Source organism: Melanotaenia boesemani, chromosome 5, assembly GCF_017639745.1.
Source record: "Melanotaenia boesemani isolate fMelBoe1 chromosome 5, fMelBoe1.pri, whole genome shotgun sequence".
Classification (NCBI taxonomy): domain Eukaryota; kingdom Metazoa; phylum Chordata; class Actinopteri; order Atheriniformes; family Melanotaeniidae; genus Melanotaenia; species Melanotaenia boesemani.
Window position 1 is genome coordinate 35,123,827 of NC_055686.1, and position 27,821 is coordinate 35,151,647.

At 41.9% G+C, this 27,821-nt stretch overlaps 11 non-coding genes across 11 annotated transcripts; all 11 read left to right on the forward strand.

Moving 5' to 3' along the window:
* The first annotated feature begins 4,299 nt into the window (after positions 1 to 4,299).
* Positions 4,300 to 4,371, forward strand: trnaq-cug. The gene has a single exon. It is a non-coding gene; the product is annotated as a tRNA-Gln (tRNA).
* Positions 4,372 to 7,642: 3,271 nt separating this feature from the next.
* Positions 7,643 to 7,714, forward strand: trnaq-uug. The gene has a single exon. It is a non-coding gene; the product is annotated as a tRNA-Gln (tRNA).
* Positions 7,715 to 8,788: 1,074 nt separating this feature from the next.
* Positions 8,789 to 8,860, forward strand: trnaq-cug. Its single transcript has one exon. It is a non-coding gene; the product is annotated as a tRNA-Gln (tRNA).
* A 1,074-nt stretch (positions 8,861 to 9,934) lies between these two features.
* Positions 9,935 to 10,006, forward strand: trnaq-cug. Its single transcript has one exon. It is a non-coding gene; the product is annotated as a tRNA-Gln (tRNA).
* Positions 10,007 to 11,080: 1,074 nt separating this feature from the next.
* Positions 11,081 to 11,152, forward strand: trnaq-cug. Its single transcript has one exon. It is a non-coding gene; the product is annotated as a tRNA-Gln (tRNA).
* A 1,074-nt stretch (positions 11,153 to 12,226) lies between these two features.
* On the forward strand, positions 12,227 to 12,298 carry trnaq-cug. Its single transcript has one exon. It is a non-coding gene; the product is annotated as a tRNA-Gln (tRNA).
* Positions 12,299 to 16,941: 4,643 nt separating this feature from the next.
* trnaq-cug lies at positions 16,942 to 17,020 on the forward strand. Its single transcript is given in 2 exon segments — positions 16,942 to 16,978; positions 16,986 to 17,020. It is a non-coding gene; the product is annotated as a tRNA-Gln (tRNA).
* A 1,074-nt stretch (positions 17,021 to 18,094) lies between these two features.
* On the forward strand, positions 18,095 to 18,166 carry trnaq-uug. The gene has a single exon. It is a non-coding gene; the product is annotated as a tRNA-Gln (tRNA).
* Positions 18,167 to 19,240: 1,074 nt separating this feature from the next.
* trnaq-cug lies at positions 19,241 to 19,312 on the forward strand. Its single transcript has one exon. It is a non-coding gene; the product is annotated as a tRNA-Gln (tRNA).
* Positions 19,313 to 20,386: 1,074 nt separating this feature from the next.
* On the forward strand, positions 20,387 to 20,458 carry trnaq-cug. The gene has a single exon. It is a non-coding gene; the product is annotated as a tRNA-Gln (tRNA).
* Positions 20,459 to 21,532: 1,074 nt separating this feature from the next.
* On the forward strand, positions 21,533 to 21,604 carry trnaq-cug. The gene has a single exon. It is a non-coding gene; the product is annotated as a tRNA-Gln (tRNA).
* Positions 21,605 to 27,821: the final 6,217 nt, after the last annotated feature.

A 27,821-nucleotide genomic window follows, 5' to 3' on the forward strand; every position in this document is an offset into this window, starting at 1 on the left:
ACAAGCTGATATCCCAAACAACTATTGCTGTCTAACAGGTGCGAAAACCAGTCTCAACTCTGCCATATCAGAGCTCTGGAAGAAAGTGGTCAGTCTGACCTCACACACGCATACACAATGAAAACTGTAACTTCAGTATTGTGTAGAATGAAAACACATAATATGAAAACTTCATAGTGAATGGATTAACAATAATAAATGAATATAGAAAACTGAATATACATGTGATTATTATATGAGTATATATGAGTGATTATGCAGCAAAATTTTATTCACGATATTCATGATGTCAATTTTTCATCGTGTATTTGCAAGCCACTGTAGCTAAATACCGCCAATAAAAATTATTCAAGTCTGTAATAACAAGTGTCACGTAGCTCATATTAACATAAAAAAATGAATCACTTCTGAAGAAGAGAAGTTCCCTCCTCTGAATTTTCCTCGCTTAGGGGCCAGTTGAACTTTTTTCTTGTCACTGAGTTGGAAACTATGGGCTTCTTTTTTTTTTCCTTTTCCTTCCATTTGTGTCTCTAAACTATTTTTATTTAGCTGGGCTGAGGGAAAAATGGCTTTTTGGATTGCAAAGGTTGCAGACCCCTGTGGACCGTATGAGGATGTGTATACTTCACAGGAAGGCATCATCAGTAGGTAAAATATTCAATCAATTGGGCCTTTAAGACAGTGACCAGACAGAAGCTATCCCTCACTATCAACTATACCAGTTCTCAACAAGGTGTTTATTACTGACTCAGACTCAAAGAAATTATATGGCAAAGCTGATTTATCCAAAATCCCACTTCAATAACCGATTTTGATCAACAGAGGGTGCTCACATCTCAACTGCAGTTAAATAATTAATGACTTTGTGTGGTGGTGCTTTGATTAGTCTAAATCATTCTTATTTCACCTTGATGTCATTCCACTTGTCCCGTTTTTTACATACTGGTGTACTGAAGTACAAGTATACAAAAGGCATATTAAAGACATTGGAGAATGTACTGTTTGGAAAAAGCATTAGCAGTGAAATGACACACAGCTATATTTGGATTTTAATAAACTGGAGAGCAATAATAATTGGTGACATGATAAACAAAGTTTAATAGACTATTTACAGTTCAAAGACAGTTACAAACAACATTTATAGTTCTGAAAAAATGTTCACAAAAATTGTGTCCACACATAAACTGACATTTCAGAAAGATTGCTGGTGTTCATGACTTACATTCTCCAAGAAGGATAAAAGATCACTAAGCATTTCCAAACCATGACTACCCCTAGGAGCACTGAGAGGGTTAAACTGTGTCTGGACCTGTTGTCTCACAGTATCATCCAAAGTGTAATCAATGGTAGGAACAGTAATTCTCAAGTATCAATCCTGAAACCCTATCAGCAGCACTTGCATCGGCACCAGCAGCAGTAGCAGCAGCAGTACTGACTCCAAAGATGTCCCGCATGGCAGTTGATGGTCGGCTCTGCTGCTGGAGGCATCCTCTCACAAAAATCTGCAATGGGCTCAGGTGCCTCTCCATCCTCAAGCCATGTTTGCTCCACTGGGTAACAAATGCAGTCAGATCTCTGTTAATTCTTGGCAGACAGATGTAATGAAGAGCCCACAGATGCATTTCATTGTCAACCTCAATGATTCCCTCACTCTCCAGATGTTGGAACAAATCATAATAGACATTTGTCATTCCACACCAGAGATCACCCCAAAGTCTTTCAGTTCTCTGATTGTGTGTACTCCTGCCCCTAAGAGCACTGCCCAGATCAAAGCATCTGAAAATGTTCATCATGACCCAAACTGCGCTATTCTCACCTCCCCTGTCTGTTCGGACCCTGGAAGGTACATCATAGCACACTGAAGCTCTGACAAAACTCTCCAACACTGAGCTACTGCAGTTACTGTCAGAGGCAGAAAGACCACAAGGCGACTGTATCCATCTATCACCCCATGAATGACTATCCTCCACCTGAAAAAGACAAAAAAAAAAAAACTATTAAAGAGGCCATAGATGTGGACATAAGGCCAGCAAACAAAGCTGCTACCTTAATGTTCTTCAATGCAAGCTAAAAAGAAAGGTCCAACATTACTATTTTGCATTGTTTACCTTATCAACTTGTGGTTTCCATCCACATAGAATAATGAGTTTGGTGCCACCTGGTAAGATCGTCGTTGTGGTCTCTGGGACATTGATCGAAGGGCAGCAGCTCCTAGATTTCAACGTATCATGCTTGCACGAATCATTCTTCTCTGTATTTAAAGGCCTCGTGCACAAAAGGTTGCTCTAACTGCCTCAGTTAGAGCAGTTTCCTCCAACAGTGTCTTGGACAAGTTCATCAAGTCTAGAGTCTGACAAATCTGCATACACTGAGCAGCGAGTGAAACCAAACTGTCTGAAAATAAAAAAAAATAAATAAATTTAAAAAAAAGAATTTAAGAAAAATCAACATAAAAGGAAATTCTCATAGATTAATTATTTAGAAGCGCAAATAAATCAAGACCTAGCTTAGGTTATTTATGTAGTTTCAGCTAGTTACACATAATTTTGGTTTTTATTTGGTTTTCATTTTATAAGAATCAATCATTACTTTAGGCAACAGAATTACTGTTTCACTATTGTTTTAAATCTTAGTTTTAAAATTTGTTAACTTTAAATATTGAGACAAATAAAAATAAATTTGTTTATTTTGGAACTTGCAAATAAGAACATACCTTGTTGCTGTTAACAACTGAATATGGGATGTAGCATCCTCCATCAGGATACGTCGGGTGCATTCATTAAGAATGTGTCTACACGGCAAGATAAAAATCCTTCAAGCCATGCTGTCCTTGTACATCTTCTTCTTCTGCCTTCTTACTTCAGTCCTGTTATAAGGACAAGGGTGGTTGGGGGAGGTGTCATGACTGACCAATACCACCCACTTGATTGGACTGTATGCAAAGATATGATGGATCTAAGATGGATTAAGAAGCTGGAAGACAGATGAAACCAGTTATTACAGGTCTTTTCCTGTTTATCTGCTGTTGTTTCAACACAGAACAAACATTTTTCCTGGTAGAGTGATGCAAACTATTTTTAATAGCACTTTATAGAATACCAATATATATATATATAGAGTCATTTAGCAGACGCTTTTCTCCAAAGTGACTAACATCTGGGACATGGGGTTCAGTGTCTTGCCCAAGGACACTTCAGCATGTAATCAGGCAAAGCCTGGTTCTGTGAGGAGAAGAAGGCAGAGATCCCCTCGCCCTTGCCAAATCATCTTTAAGGAGTCTGTTAAGAAGCGCCTCCATGACCCATTACCAGACCCATCGTGGTAAGAAACATAAACTTTTTAAAATATTTTAAAAAAAAAACGTAACAAGCACCCATATTCTCATTACTTTATATTTACTCACAGATGCAATGCCTGCAGGCAGAGTAGTTGTAAATTACGACATGAATGCCCATGAGTTTGTGGAGACCCTTCAGGAGAGCATTACCGGATTGACCTCATATTTTAAACTGCGCATGGTGAATGGTCAAAAGAAGGTCATGGAGCTAGAACACAACTGCCCGAGGATGATTCATCTGAACAACTCCTTGGGTCGTTCAAATTTATATATTCTTCCTCAGGTACTTTTATTCCACCACATACCATTTGGGTTTTGCAGAATGACCATTTAAATAATGGCACAATTTGTCTTATCTTGGTTTTTAATTTGAAATTATATTAAATGTCAGCGTAAATCATGGGAAAGTCTTGAATTCAAATGCTTGTAGTGTAATGATGTATAACACATGAAAATATTTTTTTTGATGATCTATATTTAATTATCCTTGTATAGTCAGATGACATCTTAGTTTTACACTTATTTGTAATAATTGATTTTGTAATGATCAGAGGCTACGTTATGCCAGCATAATAACCTCTGTTGATTCACGAAACAGTACGTGAATCAACAGAGGTTCGAGTGAAAATGTCCCTGATTTGTAAAGGTGACTCTACGTCAGGGGTAGCCAACGTTGGTCCTCGAGGGCACCAATCCGGCAGGTTTTCCAGATTTCCCTGCTCCAGCACACCTGACTCAAATTAAATGGATCCAACAGCCTATAAGGATCTCTACAATGACTCGTTAGTTTAAGTCAGGTGTGTTGGAGCACACAAATCTGGAAAACCTGCCAGATTGGTGCCCTCGAGGACCAACGTTGGCTACCCCTGCTCTACGTTATGCCAGCATGGCTTGCTAGCTTTACTCAGGGCACAGGGAGTACAGAGGTTCGAGTAAAAATGTCCCTTTTAGGCAAAATGTAGGGTTCCATGGTGTAATGGTCAGCACTCTGGACTCTGAATCCAGCGATCTGAGTTCAGCTCTCGGTGGAACCTGCTGTGACGTGCTTAGTGCAGCAGCCTCTTTGAACGCCAGGTCAAAACACTGGCTTCTGCTTCATAGCTAGGAGCTTTCTTCATCTCCGGAGACATGCGATGTCCAAAGAATCCTCCAACTTGTTGTTACAGCCGCCTTCTCTCTACTTCTTCATGTCCAGTAGGAATGCATCTGTTTTCTGGAAACATGATGTATAAAAGCTGAGCTTTGTGCGCCACAACTAACAAATTATCCATTGCTACTTCTCTTTCTTTGTTTTGGCCTTGTCTGCAAGAAATTGTCTGTCTGGTTGCGAGGACAAGTTCAGCCATTTCAACACAGTCAGGAAAATGATTAGACTAATTTGCTACACCTTACAGCTGACTGTTTTATCAAAGAGCCCCATAAAATACTGGCTTGACAGTGAGATTTAGGCTAAATCGTGAAGCTGACCAAATACGTTAAGGGCATCGGTCTTAAACTCATAAGGCAAGTATCATTTGGTCAGATGTCTGTTCAGGATTTGGATTAGGCCTTTCAAGTGATTTTATTGCAAACGCCATGAGCACACAGAGAGAGAAGATAGCTAAATGGGTGATAACAGTGCTCTGTGTTCAAATATTTTTTCAGTGGGCAACCAAAAACATACGTTTGATGGTTCCACAACTGCTCAAAAAGTTGCGCAACAGAAATCAATCAATCAATCAATCAACCTTTATTTATATAGCACCTTCTCATACCCCAGGGTACCCAAAGTGCTGTACACATAAAATTACAACAAATAAAACATCAAATCATATAAAAACAAGCAGTTTAAAACAGTAAAATAACAGATAAAAATATAATTAAACTAAAAGACCTAGCCTAATGATCCTGCTCTCTAGTGTTAAAAGCCAAAGTAAAGAGATAAGTTTTCAAAAGACATTTAAAATTGTTCAGATCTTTGGCAGACCTCACAGAGAGAGGAAGTCCATTCCAAAGTTTTGGAGCCACCACTGAGAAAGCTCTGTCTCCCCGAGTGACTAACCGAGTCCTCGGGACTACTAACCTCAGTTGATTTTCCGACCTCAGCGCCCTACCAGGATGGTGGTGGTGAAGCAGCTCGGACAGATAAGGAGGTGCTAGACCATGTAAACATTTAAAAGTCAAAAGTAAGAGTTTAAAAGAAATTCTAAAAGCAACAGGCAGCCAGTGAAGGGATCGCAGCACTGGCGTAATGTGCTCCCGGCATCTAGTCCCCGTTAGTAAGCGGGCAGCTGAGTTTTGAATCAGCTGAAGACGGCGCAGAAGAGACTGATCAATCCCAGAATAAAGGGAATTGCAGTAGTCCAGTCTAGAGAAAATAAAAGCGTGAATAACCCTTTCTAGGGCATCACGGGGAAGGTAAGGTTTAATTCTGCTGATGAGCCTCAGCTGATAAAAGCTAGACTGGACTACTGCACCAACCTGCCTGTCAAATTTAAGGTTAGGATCAAATAAAACGCCAAGATTTTTCATAAAAGAATGAATAAATAAGTCCAGGGTACCAATAACGCTGCTGCATCCTGCCAGCAGGTCAGATTTTCCCAAAATAATGACCTCTGTTTTTTTGCTGTTTATACATAGGAAATTTCTCTCCATCCAAATTTTAACATCCTGTAAACACTGTTGAAGATTTTTAACGCAATGGTCTTCTGCAGATTTAAAAGATAAATAGATCTGAATGTCATCGGCATAACAGTGAAAAGAGACTCTATATTTTTTGAAAATAGATCCCAGGGGAAGCAAGTATAATGAAAACAAAATAGGGCCTAGGATGGAGCCTTGAGGAACCCCATAGCTAAGTTGGGCCTCAGAAGAAGAGAAATGCTCAAGATGGACTGAAAAGGTTCTCTTTTTTAAATAGGACTCAAACCATTTGAGTACAATACCATTAATTCCTATAGAATGTTGCAGGCGCATTAAAAGAATGTCATGATCCACCGTATCAAAGGCTGCAGTTAGGTCAAGAAGGATTAAAACAGCAGAGGCTCCAGTATCAGTAACTAAAAATAAATCATTGCACACCCTAAGAAGGGCTGTTTCAGTGCTATGACACGGCCTAAAACCGGACTGGAATTTTTCATAAAGATCATAAAGTTTTAAATGATCCTGCAACTGATTGTAAACAACCTTCTCTAAAATTTTGGACAGAAAAGGAAGCTTGGAAATTGGCCTAAAATTTGAAAGAATGGTAGGATCCAGGTCATTCTTTTTAAGAAGAGGTTGCACAGCAGCATGTTTCAGAGCAGATGGAACACAACCCAAAGTAAGCGAAGAATTAACAAAGTTAACAATCCAGGGACCTACAGCATACAATACCTCCTTCAGTAGTCGAGGTGGAAAAGAATCACCAGGACAGTGTGAAGGCCTCAGATGTTGCACTATTTCAGAAAGCTGACAGATAGTCACAGGTTCAAAATGTTCAAACACAGCAGAGGACACAGTCAGTACAGACGGATCTGGTGAGGACAATGAGGGTGAGCATCTAACAGCACTCACTTTCTCAGTAAAGAATTTTAAAAATCTTTCACACATTACAATAGATGGAGTCAGAGGAGATGAATCAAACGGATTCAATAGAGAGTTCAAGGAGTTAAAAAGAATTCGAGGTTTACTGATGTTCACAGACACTAAGTTCGAAATAAACTGGGTCTTAGAATTCTTTACAGCATCCTGATATTCAGATAAAGCATTTTTTAATATATCCAAGGACACATGAAGCCTGTCCTTCTTCCATAATACTCACTTACACAAGCAACCATAGTTTGCTTATTCCATTCCCAGCTTGTCATATTTTATACAAAGAGTAGTGATTGGGAACTTGGACTTGGGAGAAATGGGTAAGTTTGTCAAATGGAAGCTAAAGAGGTCAGGGCTGCTTTGTGCTAATACAAGTGTTGAAGGCATCAGCCAGAAGAAGAACAGCCACCTTTTCCCATCATGGAATGGAAGACCGATCTTCCGCATGACAGGCAGAGATACTGGCCATTATACTAAAGCAGGCATGTCAAACTGGTCCAGCAAAGGGCCGTGTGGCTGCAGGTTTTTGTTCCAACCAAGCAGCAGCACACCAGATTTGACTGATTCAATCAACTGATCTAAGTCTTCAGACAGCTGATTGGTCAAACTGTGTGCTCTTGGCTGGCTGGAACAAAAACCTGCAGCCACACGGCCCTTTGCTGGACCAGTTTGACATGCCTGTACTAAAGGGAAACAGTATGTGAATCAACAGAGGTTCGAGTAAAAATGTCCCTTTTAGGCAAAATGTAGGGTTCCATGGTGTAATGGTCAGCACTCTGGACTTTGAATCCAGCGATCCGAGTTCAAATCTCGGTGGAACCTGCTGTGACGTGCTTAGTGCAGCAGCCTCTTTGAACGGCAGGCCAAAACACTGGCTTCTGCTGCATTGCTAGCAGCTGAATAGTACCTACACTTTCTTCATCTCCACAGACATGCAATGTCCAAAGAATCCTCCAACAGCTGCCTTCTCTCTACTTCTTCATGGCCACATAGGAATGCATCTGTTTTCTGGAAACATAATGAGCTTAAAGGCAAGTGGACAGGTCAAAATCTCCAAACGGAGTGTCCTACTGACATATTGCCACCGCAAACATTGTATAAAAGCTGAGCTTTGTGCGCCACAACTAACAAATTATCCATTGCTACTTCTCTTTCTTTGTTTTGGCCATGTCTGCAAGAAATTGTCTGACTGGTTGCGAGGACAAGCTGAGTCATTTCAACACAGTCACGAAAATGATTAGACTAATTTGCTACACCTTACGGCTGACTGTTTTATCAAAGAGCCCCATGAAATACTGGCTTGACAGTAACATTTAGGCTAAATCGTGAAGCTGACCAAATACGTTAAGGGCATCGGTCTTAAACTCATAAGGCAAGTATCATTTGGTCAGATGTCTGTTCAGGATTTGGATTAGGCCTTTCAAGTGATTTTATTGCAAACGCCATGAGCACACAGAGAGAGAAGATAGCTAAATGGGTGATAACAGTGCTCTGTGTTCAATTATTTTTTCAGGGGGCAACCAAAAACATACGTTTGATGGTTCCACAACTGCTCAAAAAGTTGCGCAACAGAAATACTCACTTACACAAGCAACCATAGTTTGCTTATTCCATTCCCAGCTTGTCATATTTTATACAAAGAGTAGTGATTGGGAACTTGGACTTGGGAGAAATGGGTAAGTTTGTCAAATGGAAGCTAAGGAGGTCAGGGGTGCTTTGTGCTAATACAAGTGTTGAAGGCATCAGCCAGAAGAAGAACAGCCACCTTTCCCCATCAGGGAATAGAAGACCGATCTTCCGCATGACAGGCGGAGATACTGGCCATTATACTAAAGGGAAACAGTACGTGAATCAACAGAGGTTCGAGTAAAAATGTCCCTTTTAGGCAAAATGTAGGGTTCCATGGTGTAATGGTCAGCACTCTGGACTCTGAATCCAGCGATCCGAGTTCAAATCTCGGTGGAACCTGCTGTGACGTGCTTAGTGCAGCAGCCTCTTTGAACGGCAGGCCAAAACACTGGCTTCTGCTGCATTGCTAGCAGCTGAATAGTACCTACACTTTCTTCATCTCCACAGACATGCAATGTCCAAAGAATTCTCCAACAGCTGCCTTCTCTCTACTTCTTCATGGCCACATAGGAATGCATCTGTTTTCTGGAAACATAATGAGCTTAAAGGCAAGTGGACAGGTCAAAATCTCCAAACGGAGTGTCCTACTGACATATTGCCACAGCAAACATTGTATAAAAGCTGAGCTTTGTGCGCCACAAATAACAAATTAACCATTGCTACTTCTCTTTCTTTGTTTTGGCCATGTCTGCAAGAAATTGTCTGTCTGGTTGCGAGGACAAGCTGAGTCATTTCAACACAGTCACGAAAATGATTAGACTAATTTGCTACACCTTACGGCTGACTGTTTTATCAAAGAGCCCCATGAAATACTGGCTTGACAGTAACATTTAGGCTAAATCGTGAAGCTGACCAAATACGTTAAGGGCATCGGTCTTAAACTCATAAGGCAAGTATCATTTGGTCAGATGTCTGTTCAGGATTTGGATTAGGCCTTTCAAGTGATCTTATTGCAAACGCCATGAGCACACAGAGAGAGAAGATAGCTAAATGGGTGATAACAGTGCTCTGTGTTCAATTATTTTTTCAGTGGGCAACCAAAAACATACGTTTGATGGTTCCACAACTGCTCAAAAAGTTGCGCAACAGAAATACTCACTTACACAAGCAACCATAGTTTGCTTATTCCATTCCCAGCTTGTCATATTTTATACAAAGAGTAGTGATTGGGAACTTGGACTTGGGAGAAATGGGTAAGTTTGTCAAATGGAAGCTAAGGAGGTCAGGGGTGCTTTGTGCTAATACAAGTGTTGAAGGCATCAGCCAGAAGAAGAACAGCCACCTTTCCCCATCAGGGAATGGAAGACCGATCTTCCGCATGACAGGCGGAGATACTGGCCATTATACTAAAGGGAAACAGTACGTGAATCAACAGAGGTTCGAGTAAAAATGTCCCTTTTAGGCAAAATGTAGGGTTCCATGGTGTGATGGTCAGCACTCTGGACTCTGAATCCCGCGATCCGAGTTCAAATCTCGGTGGAACCTGCTGTGACGTGCTTAGTGCAGCAGCCTCTTTGAACGGCAGGCCAAAACACTGGCTTCTGCTGCATTGCTAGCAGCTGAATAGTACCTACACTTTCTTCATCTCCACAGACATGCAATGTCCAAAGAATCCTCCAACAGCTGCCTTCTCTCTACTTCTTCATGGCCACATAGGAATGCATCTGTTTTCTGGAAACATAATGAGCTTAAAGGCAAGTGGACAGGTCAAAATCTCCAAACGGAGTGTCCTACTGACATATTGCCACCGCAAACATTGTATAAAAGCTGAGCTTTGTGCGCCACAACTAACGAATTATCCATTGCTACTTCTCTTTCTTTGTTTTGGCCATGTCTGCAAGAAATTGTCTGTCTGGTTGCGAGGACAAGCTGAGTCATTTCAACACAGTCACGAAAATGATTAGACTAATTTGCTACACCTTACGGCTGACTGTTTTATCAAAGAGCCCCATGAAATACTGGCTTGACAGTAACATTTAGGCTAAATCGTGAAGCTGACCAAATACGTTAAGGGCATCAGTCTTAAACTCATAAGGCAAGTATCATTTGGTCAGATGCCTGTTCAGGATTTGGATTAGGCCTTTCAAGTGATTTTATTGCAAACGCCATGAGCACACAGAGAGAGAAGATAGCTAAATGGGTGATAACAGTGCTCTGTGTTCAATTATTTTTTCAGTGGGCAACCAAAAACATACGTTTGATGGTTCCACAACTGCTCAAAAAGTTGCGCAACAGAAATACTCACTTACACAAGCAACCATAGTTTGCTTATTCCATTCCCAGCTTGTCATATTTTATACAAAGAGTAGTGATTGGGAACTTGGACTTGGGAGAAATGGGTAAGTTTGTCAAATGGAAGCTAAGGAGGTCAGGGGTGCTTTGTGCTAATACAAGTGTTGAAGGCATCAGCCAGAAGAAGAACAGCCACCTTTCCCCATCAGGGAATGGAAGACCGATCTTCCGCATGACAGGCGGAGATACTGGCCATTATACTAAAGGGAAACAGTACGTGAATCAACAGAGGTTCGAGTAAAAATGTCCCTTTTAGGCAAAATGTAGGGTTCCATGGTGTAATGGTCAGCACTCTGGACTCTGAATCCAGCGATCCGAGTTCAAATCTCGGTGGAACCTGCTGTGACGTGCTTAGTGCAGCAGCCTCTTTGAACGGCAGGCCAAAACACTGGCTTCTGCTGCATTGCTAGCAGCTGAATAGTACCTACACTTTCTTCATCTCCACAGACATGCAATGTCCAAAGAATCCTCCAACAGCTGCCTTCTCTCTACTTCTTCATGGCCACATAGGAATGCATCTGTTTTCTGGAAACATAATGAGCTTAAAGGCAAGTGGACAGGTCAAAATCTCCAAACGGAGTGTCCTACTGACATATTGCCACCGCAAACATTGTATAAAAGCTGAGCTTTGTGCGCCACAACTAACGAATTATCCATTGCTACTTCTCTTTCTTTGTTTTGGCCATGTCTGCAAGAAATTGTCTGTCTGGTTGCGAGGACAAGCTGAGTCATTTCAACACAGTCACGAAAATGATTAGACTAATTTGCTACACCTTACGGCTGACTGTTTTATCAAAGAGCCCCATGAAATACTGGCTTGACAGTAACATTCAGGCTAAATCGTGAAGCTGACCAAATACGTTAAGGGCATCGGTCTTAAACTCATAAGGCAAGTATCATTTGGTCAGATGTCTGTTCAGGATTTGGATTAGGCCTTTCAAGTGATTTTATTGCAAACGCCATGAGCACACAGAGAGAGAAGATAGCTAAATGGGTGATAACAGTGCTCTGTGTTCAATTATTTTTTCAGTGGGCAACCAAAAACATACGTTTGATGGTTCCACAACTGCTCAAAAAGTTGCGCAACAGAAATACTCACTTACACAAGCAACCATAGTTTGCTTATTCCATTCCCAGCTTGTCATATTTTATACAAAGAGTAGTGATTGGGAACTTGGACTTGGGAGAAATGGGTAAGTTTGTCAAATGGAAGCTAAGGAGGTCAGGGGTGCTTTGTGCTAATACAAGTGTTGAAGGCATCAGCCAGAAGAAGAACAGCCACCTTTCCCCATCAGGGAATGGAAGACCGATCTTCCGCATGACAGGCGGAGATACTGGCCATTATACTAAAGGGAAACAGTACGTGAATCAACAGAGGTTCGAGTAAAAATGTCCCTTTTAGGCAAAATGTAGGGTTCCATGGTGTAATGGTCAGCACTCTGGACTCTGAATCCAGCGATCCGAGTTCAAATCTTGGTGGAACCTGCTGTGACGTGCTTAGTGCAGCAGCCTCTTTGAACGCCAGGCCAAAACACTGGCTTCTGCTGCATTGCTAGCAGCTGAATAGTACCTACACTTTCTTCATCTCCACAGACATGCAATGTCCAAAGAATCCTCCAACAGCTGCCTTCTCTCTACTTCTTCATGGCCACATAGGAATGCATCTGTTTTCTGGAAACATAATGAGCTTAAAGGCAAGTGGACAGGTCAAACTCTCCAAACGGAGTGTCCTACTGACATATTGCCACCGCAAACATTGTATAAAAGCTGAGCTTTGTGCGCCACAACTAACGAATTATCCATTGCTACTTCTCTTTCTTTGTTTTGGCCATGTCTGCAAGAAATTGTCTGTCTGTCTGTCCAAATCTAACTGGATGCAGATTACTTGGTGCACACTTGCGTCATGCTGTTGGGACGGCAAACCCAAACATGAGTGTACAGATAAGAGCGAAGGACACAGCAGAGAAGCGATCAACTGCCAGCTCTCCCCCCTCACCAGACCCTCTTCTCCACATCACTCAAGGTCTTAAAAGGATGTCTCTATCCAGGTCTGAACCCCAGCGACACCATCTACCAAGAAATACAGGGCTCCCCCTCCTCCCCCTCCTCATCCTCCTATTAGATCATCTGTCCTGACCGAGCAGGGCATGGGAGGAGGTTCCCAGAGCAGCAGAATTCACAACAAAGATAACATGCCATGATGCGTTCAGGGTCCTTGCTGTAGTTTTGCTACTACTGACAGCTGTTCTGAGATCAAGCCTGGACCCAGTAGGATTCCTGTGTTAGTTAGTAAAATAAGGAATCGAACACGGTCAGCTTGTGGGGTGAATCGATCTAATCTGTTAACTGTACCTTGTATAACTCAGAATACAACAGAGACCAGTGTAAACTTCATAAAGCTAGCTGTACTAAATGTTAGATCTCTGTCCAACAAGTCACTGTTAGTTAATGACTTCATCATTTCTCACAGTTTAGATTTTCTTTTTCTGACAGAAACATGGTTAACAGAAGACACAGGTGCTACAGTTCTTAATGAAACAGCACCCCCTCATTTTAGTTTCATGAATAAATGTCGAAACGGGAGGAAAGGGGGAGGAGAAGCTGCCTTATTTAAAGATTCATTCCAGTGTAAAGAAATGTCATTTGGTGATTTTACTTCTTTTGAATATCTTAGTTTTATTTTAAGGGGCATTCCTAAAATCCTATTTCTAATCATCTACAGACGTCCAGGACATTGTGTAAATTTTATTGATGAATTTTCTGAATTATTGTCGGTTATCTCTACTGATTTTAACCATTTCATCTTAACTGGGGATTTTAACATTCACATAGATAACATGACGGATGGTAATGTCAAGGAATTTTGTTCCATATTGGACATGTTTGGTTTGTAGCAACATGTTAAACAACCGACCCACATTCGAGGTCACATTCTGGACCTGGTTATTTCAAAGGGTGTTGATATTTCTTCTGTTGCGGTCACTGACTTGGCCTTGTCTGACCATTTTTGTATTTTGTTTGATTTACTGATCACTCAGAATGTTCAACCAACCTGCTTCTCCGTTAGGAAGAGGTACATTAATGAAAGAACAAGTGCTAAGTTTGTGGAGGCCATAGCTATGTTACCAACAACCAGTGCAGAGTCAGTTGATGGACTCCTGGATAATTTCAATATGAAAATCTTGAATGTAATGGATGCTGTTGCACCAATAAGAATCAAGAGCACCTTGAGCAAACAGAAAACACCATGGAGAAACACCACTGTGGTTACCAGCCTAAAAAGAGAATGCAGAAAAACTGAGCGGAAATGGCGGAAAAATAAACTTCAAATTTACTATGAGCTGTACAAACAAAGCCTACGTAACTATAACAATGAGCTGTGCAAGGCCAGAGAGCTGCATTTATCTGAAATGATTAACAGGAATGTCAACAATTCTCGCACTCTGTTTGCTATGATTGAAAAACTTACAAATCCTCCCAAACAGATAAGCCCAGAGCTCCTTTCCACTGAGAAATGCAACCAATTTGCAAACTTTTTTAGCCAAAAAATTAAAACAATCAGGCAAAATATTAATTCCACACAGTCAAACAAGAAAATTAGTCTGTGTCTAAAACCCGGAAATAATTCTGATGTCATGTCACAATTTAAAATGGTGAATTTAAAAGTCCTACAAGAAACAGTTTGGCATTTGAAATCAACAACATGCACTCTGGACATGATACCATCCGACTTTTTAAAAACAGTTTTTACCTCAGTAGAAAGTGATCTCCTACTGATAGTTAACAGCTCGCTGGCATCAGGCATTTTTCCCAAGTCACTAAAGATAGCTGCTATTAAGCCACTCCTAAAGAAAAGGACTCTAGACGCCTCTATAATGAACAACTATAGACCTGTCTCTAACCTCTCTTTTATTTCCAAGATTATTGAAAAAGTTGTATTTCACCAGCTTCATGACTTTTTAAATGAAAGTGGAAATCTTGATAAATTTCAGTCCGGCTTCCGACCTCATCACAGCACTGAAACAGCTCTGGTCAAAGTGTTAAATGACATTAGGTTGAATACCGATTCTGGTCAAGTATCAGTCCTGGTTCTGTTGGATCTCAGTGCTGCGTTTGATACTGTAGATCACAGAATCCTGTTGCATAGGCTGGAAAACTGGGTTGGACTTTCTGGAGCGGTCCTTAACTGGTTCAGGTCCTATTTAGAAGGCCGGAGTTATTTTGTTACGATCGGCAGCTATGAATCCGAGCGAGTGGCCATGACTTGTGGAGTCCCCCAGGGGTCAGTCCTTGGACCTCTTCTGTTCAACTTGTATATTCTCCCTTTGGGTAAAATATTACAAAACTATAGCATTAGTTATCAAAGTTATGCAGATGATACACAACTTTATGTGTCTCTGTCACCAGATGACTGCAGTCCAATAGACTTAATGTGTCAGTGTCTGGAGCAAATAAACACCTGGATGAGGGAGAATTTCCTACAATTAAATGAAGACAAAACTGAGATTATTCTGTTTGGTAGCAAAGAGAAGAGGGTCAGCATTGGCAAACACCTGGAGACTCGGGCTCTTAAAATTACCAACCAAGTTCGTAACCTGGGAGTGTTGATAGACTCAGATCTGACTTTCATCAGCCATATCAAAGCTGTCACTAAGACAGCTTTTTACCAGCTCAGAAACATCAACAGAATTAAAAGTTTAGTCTCCCAGAAAGACCAAGAGAAACTCATCCATGCATTCATCTCCAGTAGACTGGATTACTGTAATGGTCTTTTAACAGGACTTCCTAAAAAGAGCATTAAACATCTGCAGCTCATCCAGAACGCTGCTGCTAGAGTTTTAACCAGGACTAAGAGATCTGAACACATCACACCAGTTTTAAAATCTTTACACTGGCTTCCAGTCAGTCACAGAATAGATTTTAAAACCCTTCTGATCATTTACAAATCCCAGAATGGTTTAGGCCCAGAATACATCTGTGATATGTTCAGAGAATATAAACCTAGCAGAGCTCTTAGATCCAAAGACTCTGGTCAACTAGTCCAGACCAGAGTCCAGACTAAACATGGAGAAGCAGCATTTAGCTGTTATGCTGCAAACAAATGGAACAAACTGCCAGTGGAGATTAAACTTTCCCCAAATGTAGACATTTTTAAATCCAGGTTAAAAACCTTTCTTTTCTCATGCGCCTATGCATGAAATCTGCACGGTAACTTTTTTTAACTTATCTTGCTTTTAATCATTTTAATGTAATTTATTATTTTATTGTGATTATGTGTTGATTATGTGTTGATGCCTTTTACTATTCTAATGTCTGTAATGTCTTTGTTTTATGTAAAGCACTTTGAATTATCCTGTACATGAAATGTGCTATACAAATAAACTGCCTTGCCTTGCCTTGCCTTGCCTTGCCTTGCCTTGTCTGGTTGCGAGGACAAGCTGAGTCATTTCATCACAGTCACGAAAATGATTAGACTAATTTGCTACACCTTACGGCTGACTGTTTTATCAAAGAGCCCCATGAAATACTGGCTTGACAGTAACATTTAGGCTAAATCGTGAAGCTGACCAAATACGTTAAGGGCATCGGTCTTAAACTCATAAGGCAAGTATCATTTGGTCAGATGTCTGTTCAGGATTTGGATTAGGCCTTTCAAGTGATTTTATTGCAAACGCCATGAGCACACAGAGAGAGAAGATAGCTAAATGGGTGATAACAGTGCTCTGTGTTCAATTATTTTTTCAGTGGGCAACCAAAAACATACGTTTGATGGTTCCACAACTGCTCAAAAAGTTGCGCAACAGAAATACTCACTTACACAAGCAACCATAGTTTGCTTATTCCATTCCCAGCTTGTCATATTTTATACAAAGAGTAGTGATTGGGAACTTGGACTTGGGAGAAATGGGTAAGTTTGTCAAATGGAAGCTAAGGAGGTCAGGGGTGCTTTGTGCTAATACAAGTGTTGAAGGCATCAGCCAGAAGAAGAACAGCCACCTTTCCCCATCAGGGAATGGAAGACCGATCTTCCGCATGACAGGCGGAGATACTGGCCATTATACTAAAGGGAAACAGTACGTGAATCAACAGAGGTTCGAGTAAAAATGTCCCTTTTAGGCAAAATGTAGGGTTCCATGGTGTAATGGTCAGCACTCTGGACTCTGGACTCTGAATCCAGCGATCCGAGTTCAAATCTCGGTGGAACCTGCTGTGACGTGCTTAGTGCAGCAGCCTCTTTGAACGGCAGGCCAAAACACTGGCTTCTGCTGCATTGCTAGCAGCTGAATAGTACCTACACTTTCTTCATCTCCACAGACATGCAATGTCCAAAGAATCCTCCAACAGCTGCCTTCTCTCTACTTCTTCATGGCCACATAGGAATGCATCTGTTTTCTGGAAACATAATGAGCTTAAAGGCAAGTGGACAGGTCAAAATCTCCAAACGGAGTGTCCTACTGACATATTGCCACCGCAAACATTGTATAAAAGCTGAGCTTTGTGCGCCACAACTAACGAATTATCCATTGCTACTTCTCTTTCTTTGTTTTGGCCATGTCTGCAAGAAATTGTCTGTCTGGTTGCGAGGACAAGCTGAGTCATTTCAACACAGTCACGAAAATGATTAGACTAATTTGCTACACCTTACGGCTGACTGTTTTATCAAAGAGCCCCATGAAATACTGGCTTGACAGTAACATTTAGGCTAAATCGTGAAGCTGACCAAATACGTTAAGGGCATCAGTCTTAAACTCATAAGGCAAGTATCATTTGGTCAGATGCCTGTTCAGGATTTGGATTAGGCCTTTCAAGTGATTTTATTGCAAACGCCATGAGCACACAGAGAGAGAAGATAGCTAAATGGGTGATAACAGTGCTCTGTGTTCAATTATTTTTTCAGTGGGCAACCAAAAACATACGTTTGATGGTTCCACAACTGCTCAAAAAGTTGCGCAACAGAAATACTCACTTACACAAGCAACCATAGTTTGCTTATTCCATTCCCAGCTTGTCATATTTTATACAAAGAGTAGTGATTGGGAACTTGGACTTGGGAGAAATGGGTAAGTTTGTCAAATGGAAGCTAAGGAGGTCAGGGGTGCTTTGTGCTAATACAAGTGTTGAAGGCATCAGCCAGAAGAAGAACAGCCACCTTTCCCCATCAGGGAATGGAAGACCGATCTTCCACATGACAGGCGGAGATACTGGCCATTATACTAAAGGGAAACAGTACGTGAATCAACAGAGGTTCGAGTAAAAATGTCCCTTTTAGGCAAAATGTAGGGTTCCATGGTGTAATGGTCAGCACTCTGGACTTTGAATCCAGCGATCCGAGTTCAAATCTCGGTGGAACCTGCTGTGACGTGCTTAGTGCAGCAGCCTCTTTGAACGGCAGGCCAAAACACTGGCTTCTGCTGCATTGCTAGCAGCTGAATAGTACCTACACTTTCTTCATCTCCACAGACATGCAATGTCCAAAGAATCCTCCAACAGCTGCCTTCTCTCTACTTCTTCATGGCCACATAGGAATGCATCTGTTTTCTGGAAACATAATGAGCTTAAAGGCAAGTGGACAGGTCAAAATCTCCAAACGGAGTGTCCTACTGACATATTGCCACCGCAAACATTGTATAAAAGCTGAGCTTTGTGCGCCACAACTAACGAATTATCCATTGCTACTTCTCTTTCTTTGTTTTGGCCATGTCTGCAAGAAATTGTCTGTCTGGTTGCGAGGACAAGCTGAGTCATTTCAACACAGTCACGAAAATGATTAGACTAATTTGCTACACCTTACGGCTGACTGTTTTATCAAAGAGCCCCATGAAATACTGGCTTGACAGTAACATTCAGGCTAAATCGTGAAGCTGACCAAATACGTTAAGGGCATCGGTCTTAAACTCATAAGGCAAGTATCATTTGGTCAGATGTCTGTTCAGGATTTGGATTAGGCCTTTCAAGTGATTTTATTGCAAACGCCATGAGCACACAGAGAGAGAAGATAGCTAAATGGGTGATAACAGTGCTCTGTGTTCAATTATTTTTTCAGTGGGCAACCAAAAACATACGTTTGATGGTTCCACAACTGCTCAAAAAGTTGCACAACAGAAATACTCACTTACACAAGCAACCATAGTTTGCTTATTCCATTCCCAGCTTGTCATATTTTATACAAAGAGTAGTGATTGGGAACTTGGACTTGGGAGAAATGGGTAAGTTTGTCAAATGGAAGCTAAGGAGGCCAGGGGTGCTTTGTGCTAATACAAGTGTTGAAGGCATCAGCCAGAAGAAGAACAGCCACCTTTCCCCATCAGGGAATGGAAGACCGATCTTCCGCATGACAGGCGGAGATACTGGCCATTATACTAAAGGGAAACAGTACGTGAATCAACAGAGGTTCGAGTAAAAATGTCCCTTTTAGGCAAAATGTAGGGTTCCATGGTGTAATGGTCAGTACTCTGGACTCTGAATCCAGCGATCCGAGTTCAAATCTCGGTGGAACCTGCTGTGACGTGCTTAGTGCAGCAGCCTCTTTGAACGGCAGGCCAAAACACTGGCTTCTGCTGCATTGCTAGCAGCTGAATAGTACCTACACTTTCTTCATCTCCAGAGACATGCAATGTCCAAAGAATCCTCCAACAGCTGCCTTCTCTCTACTTCTTCATGGCCACATAGGAATGCATCTGTTTTCTGGAAACATAATGAGCTTAAAGGCAAGTGGACAGGTCAAAATCTCCAAACGGAGTGTCCTACTGACATATTGCCACCGCAAACATTGTATAAAAGCTGAGCTTTGTGCGCCACAACTAACGAATTATCCATTGCTACTTCTCTTTCTTTGTTTTGGCCATGTCTGCAAGAAATTGTCTGTCTGGTTGCGAGGACAAGCTGAGTCATTTCAACACAGTCACGAAAATGATTAGACTAATTTGCTACACCTTACGGCTGACTGTTTTATCAAAGAGCCCCATGAAATACTGGCTTGACAGTAACATTCAGGCTAAATCGTGAAGCTGACCAAATACGTTAAGGGCATCGGTCTTAAACTCATAAGGCAAGTATCATTTGGTCAGATGTCTGTTCAAGATTTGGATTAGGCCTTTCAAGTGATTTTATTGCAAACGCCATGAGCACACAGAGAGAGAAGATAGCTAAATGGGTGATAACAGTGCTCTGTGTTCAATTATTTTTTCAGTGGGCAACCAAAAACATACGTTTGATGGTTCCACAACTGCTCAAAAAGTTGCGCAACAGAAATACTCACTTACACAAGCAACCATAGTTTGCTTATTCCATTCCCAGCTTGTCATATTTTATACAAAGAGTGGTGATTGGGAACTTGGACTTGGGAGAAATGGGTAAGTTTGTCAAATGGAAGCTAAGGAGGTCAGGGGTGCTTTGTGCTAATACAAGTGTTGAAGGCATCAGCCAGAAGAAGAACAGCCACCTTTCCCCATCAGGGAATGGAAGACCGATCTTCCGCATGACAGGCGGAGATACTGGCCATTATACTAAAGGGAAACAGTACGTGAATCAACAGAGGTTCGAGTAAAAATGTCCCTTTTAGGCAAAATGTAGGGTTCCATGGTGTAATGGTCAGCACTCTGGACTCTGAATCCAGCGATCCGAGTTCAAATCTCGGTGGAACCTGCTGTGACGTGCTTAGTGCAGCAGCCTCTTTGAACGGCAGGCCAAAACACTGGCTTCTGCTGCATTGCTAGCAGCTGAATAGTACCTACACTTTCTTCATCTCCACAGACATGCAATGTCCAAAGAATCCTCCAACAGCTGCCTTCTCTCTACTTCTTCATGGCCACATAGGAATGCATCTGTTTTCTGGAAACATAATGAGCTTAAAGGCAAGTGGACAGGTCAAAATCTCCAAACGGAGTGTCCTACTGACATATTGCCACCGCAAACATTGTATAAAAGCTGAGCTTTGTGCGCCACAACTAACGAATTATCCATTGCTACTTCTCTTTCTTTGTTTTGGCCATGTCTGCAAGAAATTGTCTGTCTGGTTGCGAGGACAAGCTGAGTCATTTCATCACAGTCACGAAAATGATTAGACTAATTTGCTACACCTTACGGCTGACTGTTTTATCAAAGAGCCCCATGAAATACTGGCTTGACAGTTACATTTAGGCTAAATCGTGAAGCTGACCAAATACGTTAAGGGCATCGGTCTTAAACTCATAAGGCAAGTATCATTTGGTCAGATGTCTGTTCAGGATTTGGATTAGGCCTTTCAAGTGATTTTATTGCAAACGCCATGAGCACACAGAGAGAGAAGATAGCTAAATGGGTGATAACAGTGCTCTGTGTTCAATTATTTTTTCAGTGGGCAACCAAAAACATACGTTTGATGGTTCCACAACTGCTCAAAAAGTTGCGCAACAGAAATACTCACTTACACAAGCAACCATAGTTTGCTTATTCCATTCCCAGCTTGTCATATTTTATACAAAGAGTAGTGATTGGGAACTTGGACTTGGGAGAAATGGGTAAGTTTGTCAAATGGAAGCTAAGGAGGTCAGGGGTGCTTTGTGCTAATACAAGTGTTGAAGGCATCAGCCAGAAGAAGAACAGCCACCTTTCCCCATCAGGGAATGGAAGACCGATCTTCCGCATGACAGGCGGAGATACTGGCCATTATACTAAAGGGAAACAGTACGTGAATCAACAGAGGTTCGAGTAAAAATGTCCCTTTTAGGCAAAATGTAGGGTTCCATGGTGTAATGGTCAGCACTCTGGACTCTGAATCCAGCGATCCGAGTTCAAATCTCGGTGGAACCTGCTGTGACGTGCTTAGTGCAGCAGCCTCTTTGAACGGCAGGCCAAAACACTGGCTTCTGCTGCATTGCTAGCAGCTGAATAGTACCTACACTTTCTTCATCTCCACAGACATGCAATGTCCAAAGAATCCTCCAACAGCTGCCTTCTCTCTACTTCTTCATGGCCACATAGGAATGCATCTGTTTTCTGGAAACATAATGAGCTTAAAGGCAAGTGGACAGGTCAAAATCTCCAAACGGAGTGTCCTACTGACAGTCTGCCACCGCAAACATTGTATAAAAGCTGAGCTTTGTGCGCCACAACAAACAAATTATCCAATGCTACTTCTCTTTCTTTTTTTTGGCCTTGTCTACAAGAAATTGTCTGTCTGGTTGCGAGGACAAGTTGAGCCATTTCATCACAGTCAGGACAATGATTAGATTAGTTTGCTACATTTCATGGCTGGCTGTTTTGTTAAAGAGGCCCATAAAACATTCTCTGACATCTCACATTTATTGTGAGATTGATGCTAAATGGTGAAGCTGACCAAACAATGTGATGATAGAGTATACTGACGTGGCTTGCATGCTTTTCCCAGGGCATGGAGAATTGCCAAATATAGGGTTCCATGGTGCAATTGATAGCTCTCTGGACTCTGAATCCAGAGAGTCCAGAGACCAGACAATTAATTAACGAACACATATCTAAAAATCATCACCAAAGCTTTTGCCACATGAATAGCAACAGCAATCCCCATATTAATTCATGTGTTGTAGGTTGTGTGACCAGAGTGGCAGAAAGATGGCAGTAGGCAGAGGTCTTCCAAAAATGACAAGAATTTATTCTCCACGGTGCATGTTTCAACAAAAATATATACGCAACAGAAGCAAAGAAACATAATGTAACTTAACAGTTAACTTAACCAACATAACTGAAATCTAATAAACCAAACATAAAGTAGACATGCACCCTGCTGCATCATCATGGTCCCCCCAACACAGACTAAAGGCCAGCCTTATATAAGCTTGAGTTCTATCCACCAAAATGGCTTCCCTGGGTTCCTCTCACTTAACAGGTGAGTCTATTCATTCAACCTAAATACAACATACAATTTAAATTACCAAATCCCTGTCAACTTAAATAAACAAACACAATTGGTAATAAATTAATCCTGGTACCACCCACAGAACTAGGTAATAGAGAAATCAAACAATTCCTGTAACACAACTAAATCAATCTCCCCCCATACTTAAACCCTTCCAGTGACATCAAATCAGGGCAAACCCTATAAATGCAGGAAGTGATGTACTTTCCCTCCTTTTGTCCCTGGAACACATGGTAAGTATGGTGAGTAGCATTCAAATGACATTTAACAAACAAAACTGTTTTAACCAAATAAACAGACCTAATGGTATTAAACAGAGAACTGACTCCCGCTTCAACAGCCGAAACAGTGGCAAATGGTGTGACCTCGCCCACTTTGTCACACTCCCCCCCCCTTAAAACCGTTACTCCTCTGAGTCACGGGACAAGAAGTCTGCAATGATATTCTTGTGTCCTGGTTTATACTGGACCTGAAACCGAAATGGCTGAAGAGACAAATACCATCTCGTAATTCTTGCATTCGTGTCTTTCATGCTCTGGATCCACTGCAATGCACGATGATCAGTCTGAAGAACAAACTCATTACCAATGAGATAATACTTTAAAGTGTCCAAGGCCCATTTAATAGCCAGTGCTTCCTTCTCAATAGTTGAGTACTTTTTTTCTCTCGGAAAGAGTTTACGGCTAATATACTGCACCGGCAACAGTTGTCCTTCTTCTCCTTGCAGTAGCACAGCTCCCAGACCTACTCCTGAAGCATCTGTTTGCACTGTAAAAGGAAGAGTGAAATCTGGACACTGTAAAACAGGTTCTTGGCACAAACAGTTCCTTAAATCATTGAAAGCATTCCGGCTTTCCTCTGTCCACTTAACTTTTGTCGGACTTGATTTCCCCGTCATGTCAGTCAGCACCGCAGACCTGGATGAGAAATTGGGGATCAGGCGCCGATACCATCCTACTAACCCCAAGAACGATCTCAGCCTTCTCTTGGTATTTGGTAGTGGTGATGAAAGAATCGCCTCAACTTTCCCCACCTGAGGACGGATACCCCCACCTCCAATCACATAGCCAAGATACTGAACCTCCGGCTTGGCAATGTGACATTTCTTGGAATTAATGACCAGACCAGCATCCTTGACACGTTGAAACACATCAGCAAGATGTCGCACATGCTCCTCCCATGTACGGCTGAAGATGACGATGTCATCAATGTATGCTGCTGCATAGTCCTCCGCTCCGCTCAACACATGGTCCACCAACCTTTGAAAAGTTGCAGGTGCTCCATGCAGACCAAATGGCATCACCGTGAATCTGTACAGGCCATTTGGCACTCGGAAAGTGGTCAAATCTTTTGAAGACTCTGTTAAAGGTACTTGCCAATACCCTTTACAAAGGTCAAGGGTTGTCAGGAAGTTAGCATTTCCCAAGCGGTCAATCAACTCATCAACCCTTGGCATTGGATAGGGATCAAAAGCTGACACAGCATTAAGTTTTGAAAAGTTCACACAGAATCTCAGGTTTGGATCATCTTTCTTTGGAACTAATACCACAGGACTACACCATTCACTATAAGAAGGTTCAATGATTCCAGAACCAAGCATCTCCTCCACTTCCTGCTTCAACTCAGGTAAAAGTTTAGCAGGAATGCGGCATGTAGTGTCTCTTATTGGTTTCTGCTCTGGGGAATGCAAAGTTATATGATGTTCAACAAGGTGTGTGAGACCTGGTTTCGCACTAAAAAGTTCATTTGTCATCAGATTTTGAAGTTCATGACGCTTGTCTGGAGTTAAATGACTAATGTTGGGAAACACAGTTACATCAGCTGAAGAAGGGAGGAATTGCTCCTGAACGTCCTCCTCATCCTCAATAGAGCGAGCCCAACAACATGTACCCAGCTGCGATTGATCATTCCATTCTTTTAACAGGTTCACATGGAAAACCTGATGTTTTTTCCGGCGTTCTGGGAGCAAAAGTTCATAAGTGACTGGGCCGGTTTTTCTCATGATCTTATATGGCCCCTGCCACTTGGCAAGAAGACTGCTTTCAGAAGTGGGTAACAACAACAGGACTTTCTGACCTTCCTGAAAAACTCTCCTTTTTGAGGCTTGGTCATATCTCTGCTTCTGATGCTGTTGTACCTGAGCCAGATTATTATTAGCAAGCTCTTGAAACTCTTCTAATTTGTCCCTCATTTTCAGAACATATGAGAGTTCATTACACCTCTGTTGTGGCATGGGACTCTCCCAAGCCTCTTTCAAAATGTCCATGGGACCTCTAACAGAATGTCCATATAATAACTGAAAAGGTGAAAACCCAGTGGATGATTGTGGAACTTCTCTGTAGGCAAACAGCAAGAATGGAAGCCACTGGTCCCAGTCAGACCCTGAATCATTCACAAACTTCCTCAGCATGGACTTCAAAGTCTTGTTAAACCTCTCGACAAGACCGTCTGTTTGTGGATGGTAAGGACTGGTCTTAACACCATGAATTCCAAGCAGACTGTATACCTCTTTCAGCAGTTTTGAAGTGAAGTTGGTACCTCGGTCAGTAATGATTTCTTTTGGGATCCCAACTCTAGAGAACAGCTGGATGAGGCAGTTAACAATTTGGCGAGCTTTTATTTTCTTCAAAGGAAATGCTTCTGGGTACCTTGTGGCATAATCACAGATTACAAGAATATATCTGTGACCTGCACTGCTCCGTTCTAGTGGGCCCACAATGTCCATAGCAATACGAGAGAAGGGTATATCAATAATGGGCATGTTAACTAAAGGGGCTCTATCTCCTTTCCTGCCTGGAGCCGTTAATTGGCACTGTGGGCAAGCCTGGCAATATTTAACTGTATCAGCGTACTGATGGGGCCAGTAAAACCGGGGAACCATTCTAGCAAATGTTTTAGTTTGGCCTAAATGTCCTGCCCAGGGTACAGAATGACTCAGTTTCAGAATTGTGGACCTTAAACTCTGGGGAATGACAAGCTGATCACCAATCTGACTACGGCGATAAAGTAGGTTTCCTTTGATCACAAACACTTCCTCTCTACCTTTCACTTGAGTCGTTTCTGGTGCACATTTATCAAACAAAGATTTAAGTGCGGGGTCTTCTCTCTGCAGTCCAGCTATATCACTATCTACAGGAAAATGCATACTCTCCACAGGCTCTGCAATGTACTCATCTATCTTTGTACCCCTCACTCTTTCTTGTCTTCTTTGTCTCCTGCTTTTCTTTGGTTTACCTTGTGTACTGTACTCAGCCATAGGCACATCCTCCTTGGCAAACGGCAGCTCCTCCCATCCAACTAAAGTTGCCTGCTCCTGCTTAGCCTTGGACCTGGTGATAGCTAACAAACCTTCATTAGCTTTAGCTTGGCAAGAATGTTTAGTTATCAACTGGGTAAGAATGGGAAGATCACAACCTAACACCACTTGATAGGGGAGTCGTTCTAGCACCCCTACTGCAAGTGTGAAAAGTCGTCCCTCCACTTGAATAGGTACCTCTGCAATGGGATATGACACTTTATCACCATGAACACAAGAAACATCCACTATGTCTCCACAAAAAATTGCATTTCTTGGAATAGCATCTTGCCTCACAAGGGTACGGTTACTCCCCGAATCCAGCAGAGCTACACACGGTTTGTCATCAATAAACACTCCAATTGAAAGCTCTTCACGCTGACATTCAAAGACATCATCCTTTTCAATCTCTCTGAAAGACACTTGGGGAGATGAACACATGTAGTTTTTGCTAGCATATTTCCTTGGACATTCTGCTTTAAGATGACCAACCTGACCACAAACATGACATGCTCTTGGGGCCTGGTTTCTGTTTTCAGGTTTAGCAGAACTAAGAGGGTAAATATTTTGTCTTGTATGTCTAGTTTTATTGTCATTATCAAAAGATTTATTGTAAGAAGTAGGAGGACGGGACTTAACTTGGAAACGGTCGTTTGATGATCGACGAGCAGCCAAGAAAGCCTCAGCCATTTCTGCTGCTTCTTTTGAGGTCTTTGGGTTGCGCTCCTTTACCCATGTGCGAAGTTCAGGGTTCAAGACTTTCAGAAACTGTTCCATAATGATGGCATCCCCGATTTCCTCCTTTGTCTTTGATTCTGGGTTCAGCCATTTCACATACAAGTCTTTAAGGCGGACCTGAAGTTCTTTTGGAGTCTCCTCCTCTCCCAGGATACTGGAACGAAATCTCACACGATAGGTTTCAGCACTTATTTCAAACTTCTCAAGAACAGCACATTTCACTTTTGCATAGTCCATGGTATCATTAATGTCCATTGCAACATATGCAGATCTAGCTTTACCAGTTAGCAGTGGTGCTAGATGAAGAGCCCACTCATCTTGCGACCACTGACAAGCATGAGCAATTCTTTCAAAGGTGATTAAATAATGTTCAATATCCTCACCTTCATTGTAAGGCTGCATTTTTGGACTTTTCCGGCCAGACTGCCTCAGGTTAGTTTGCCGGGACTCACCAGGTGCCTGCAATGATTGGGACTGATTTTGAACCACTGGAAGCTGTGTTGAATCTGCCGTGGTTTCTCTGGGTGAAGCAGATGCTGTCGCTGGGACATCTGAGAACTGCTGACGACCTTGACTTCCCTGTTGCATTTGCTGCTGCAATTGGGTAAACTGGTGCTGGATCCGCCGCCATCTGTCTTCCTGGTGCTTGCGCTCCTGCTCAATTCTGGCATCCCGATCAGCCTGTTGCTGCAGAAGGCTTTGCAGAAGTTTTGAAATATCAGCTACACTTTCTTGTCCTGAAGATTGGCCACTCACCACTTCTGGCTGGGCACTTCCATCTTGGGGCTCATTAGGCTGGCATTCAGCTGCTGGGCCTTTCTTTTGTCTGGTTGACATCCTTTCACTGCCTCCTTCTGGCCTGGACAAAACCACCGCTGCCACCAAATGTTGTAGGTTGTGTGACCAGAGTGGCAGAAAGATGGCAGTAGGCAGAGGTCTTCCAAAAATGACAAGAATTTATTCTCCACGGTGCATGTTTCAACAAAAATATATACGCAACAGAAGCAAAGAAACATAATGTAACTTAACAGTTAACTTAACCAACATAACTGAAATCTAATAAACCAAACATAAAGTAGACATGCACCCTGCTGCATCAT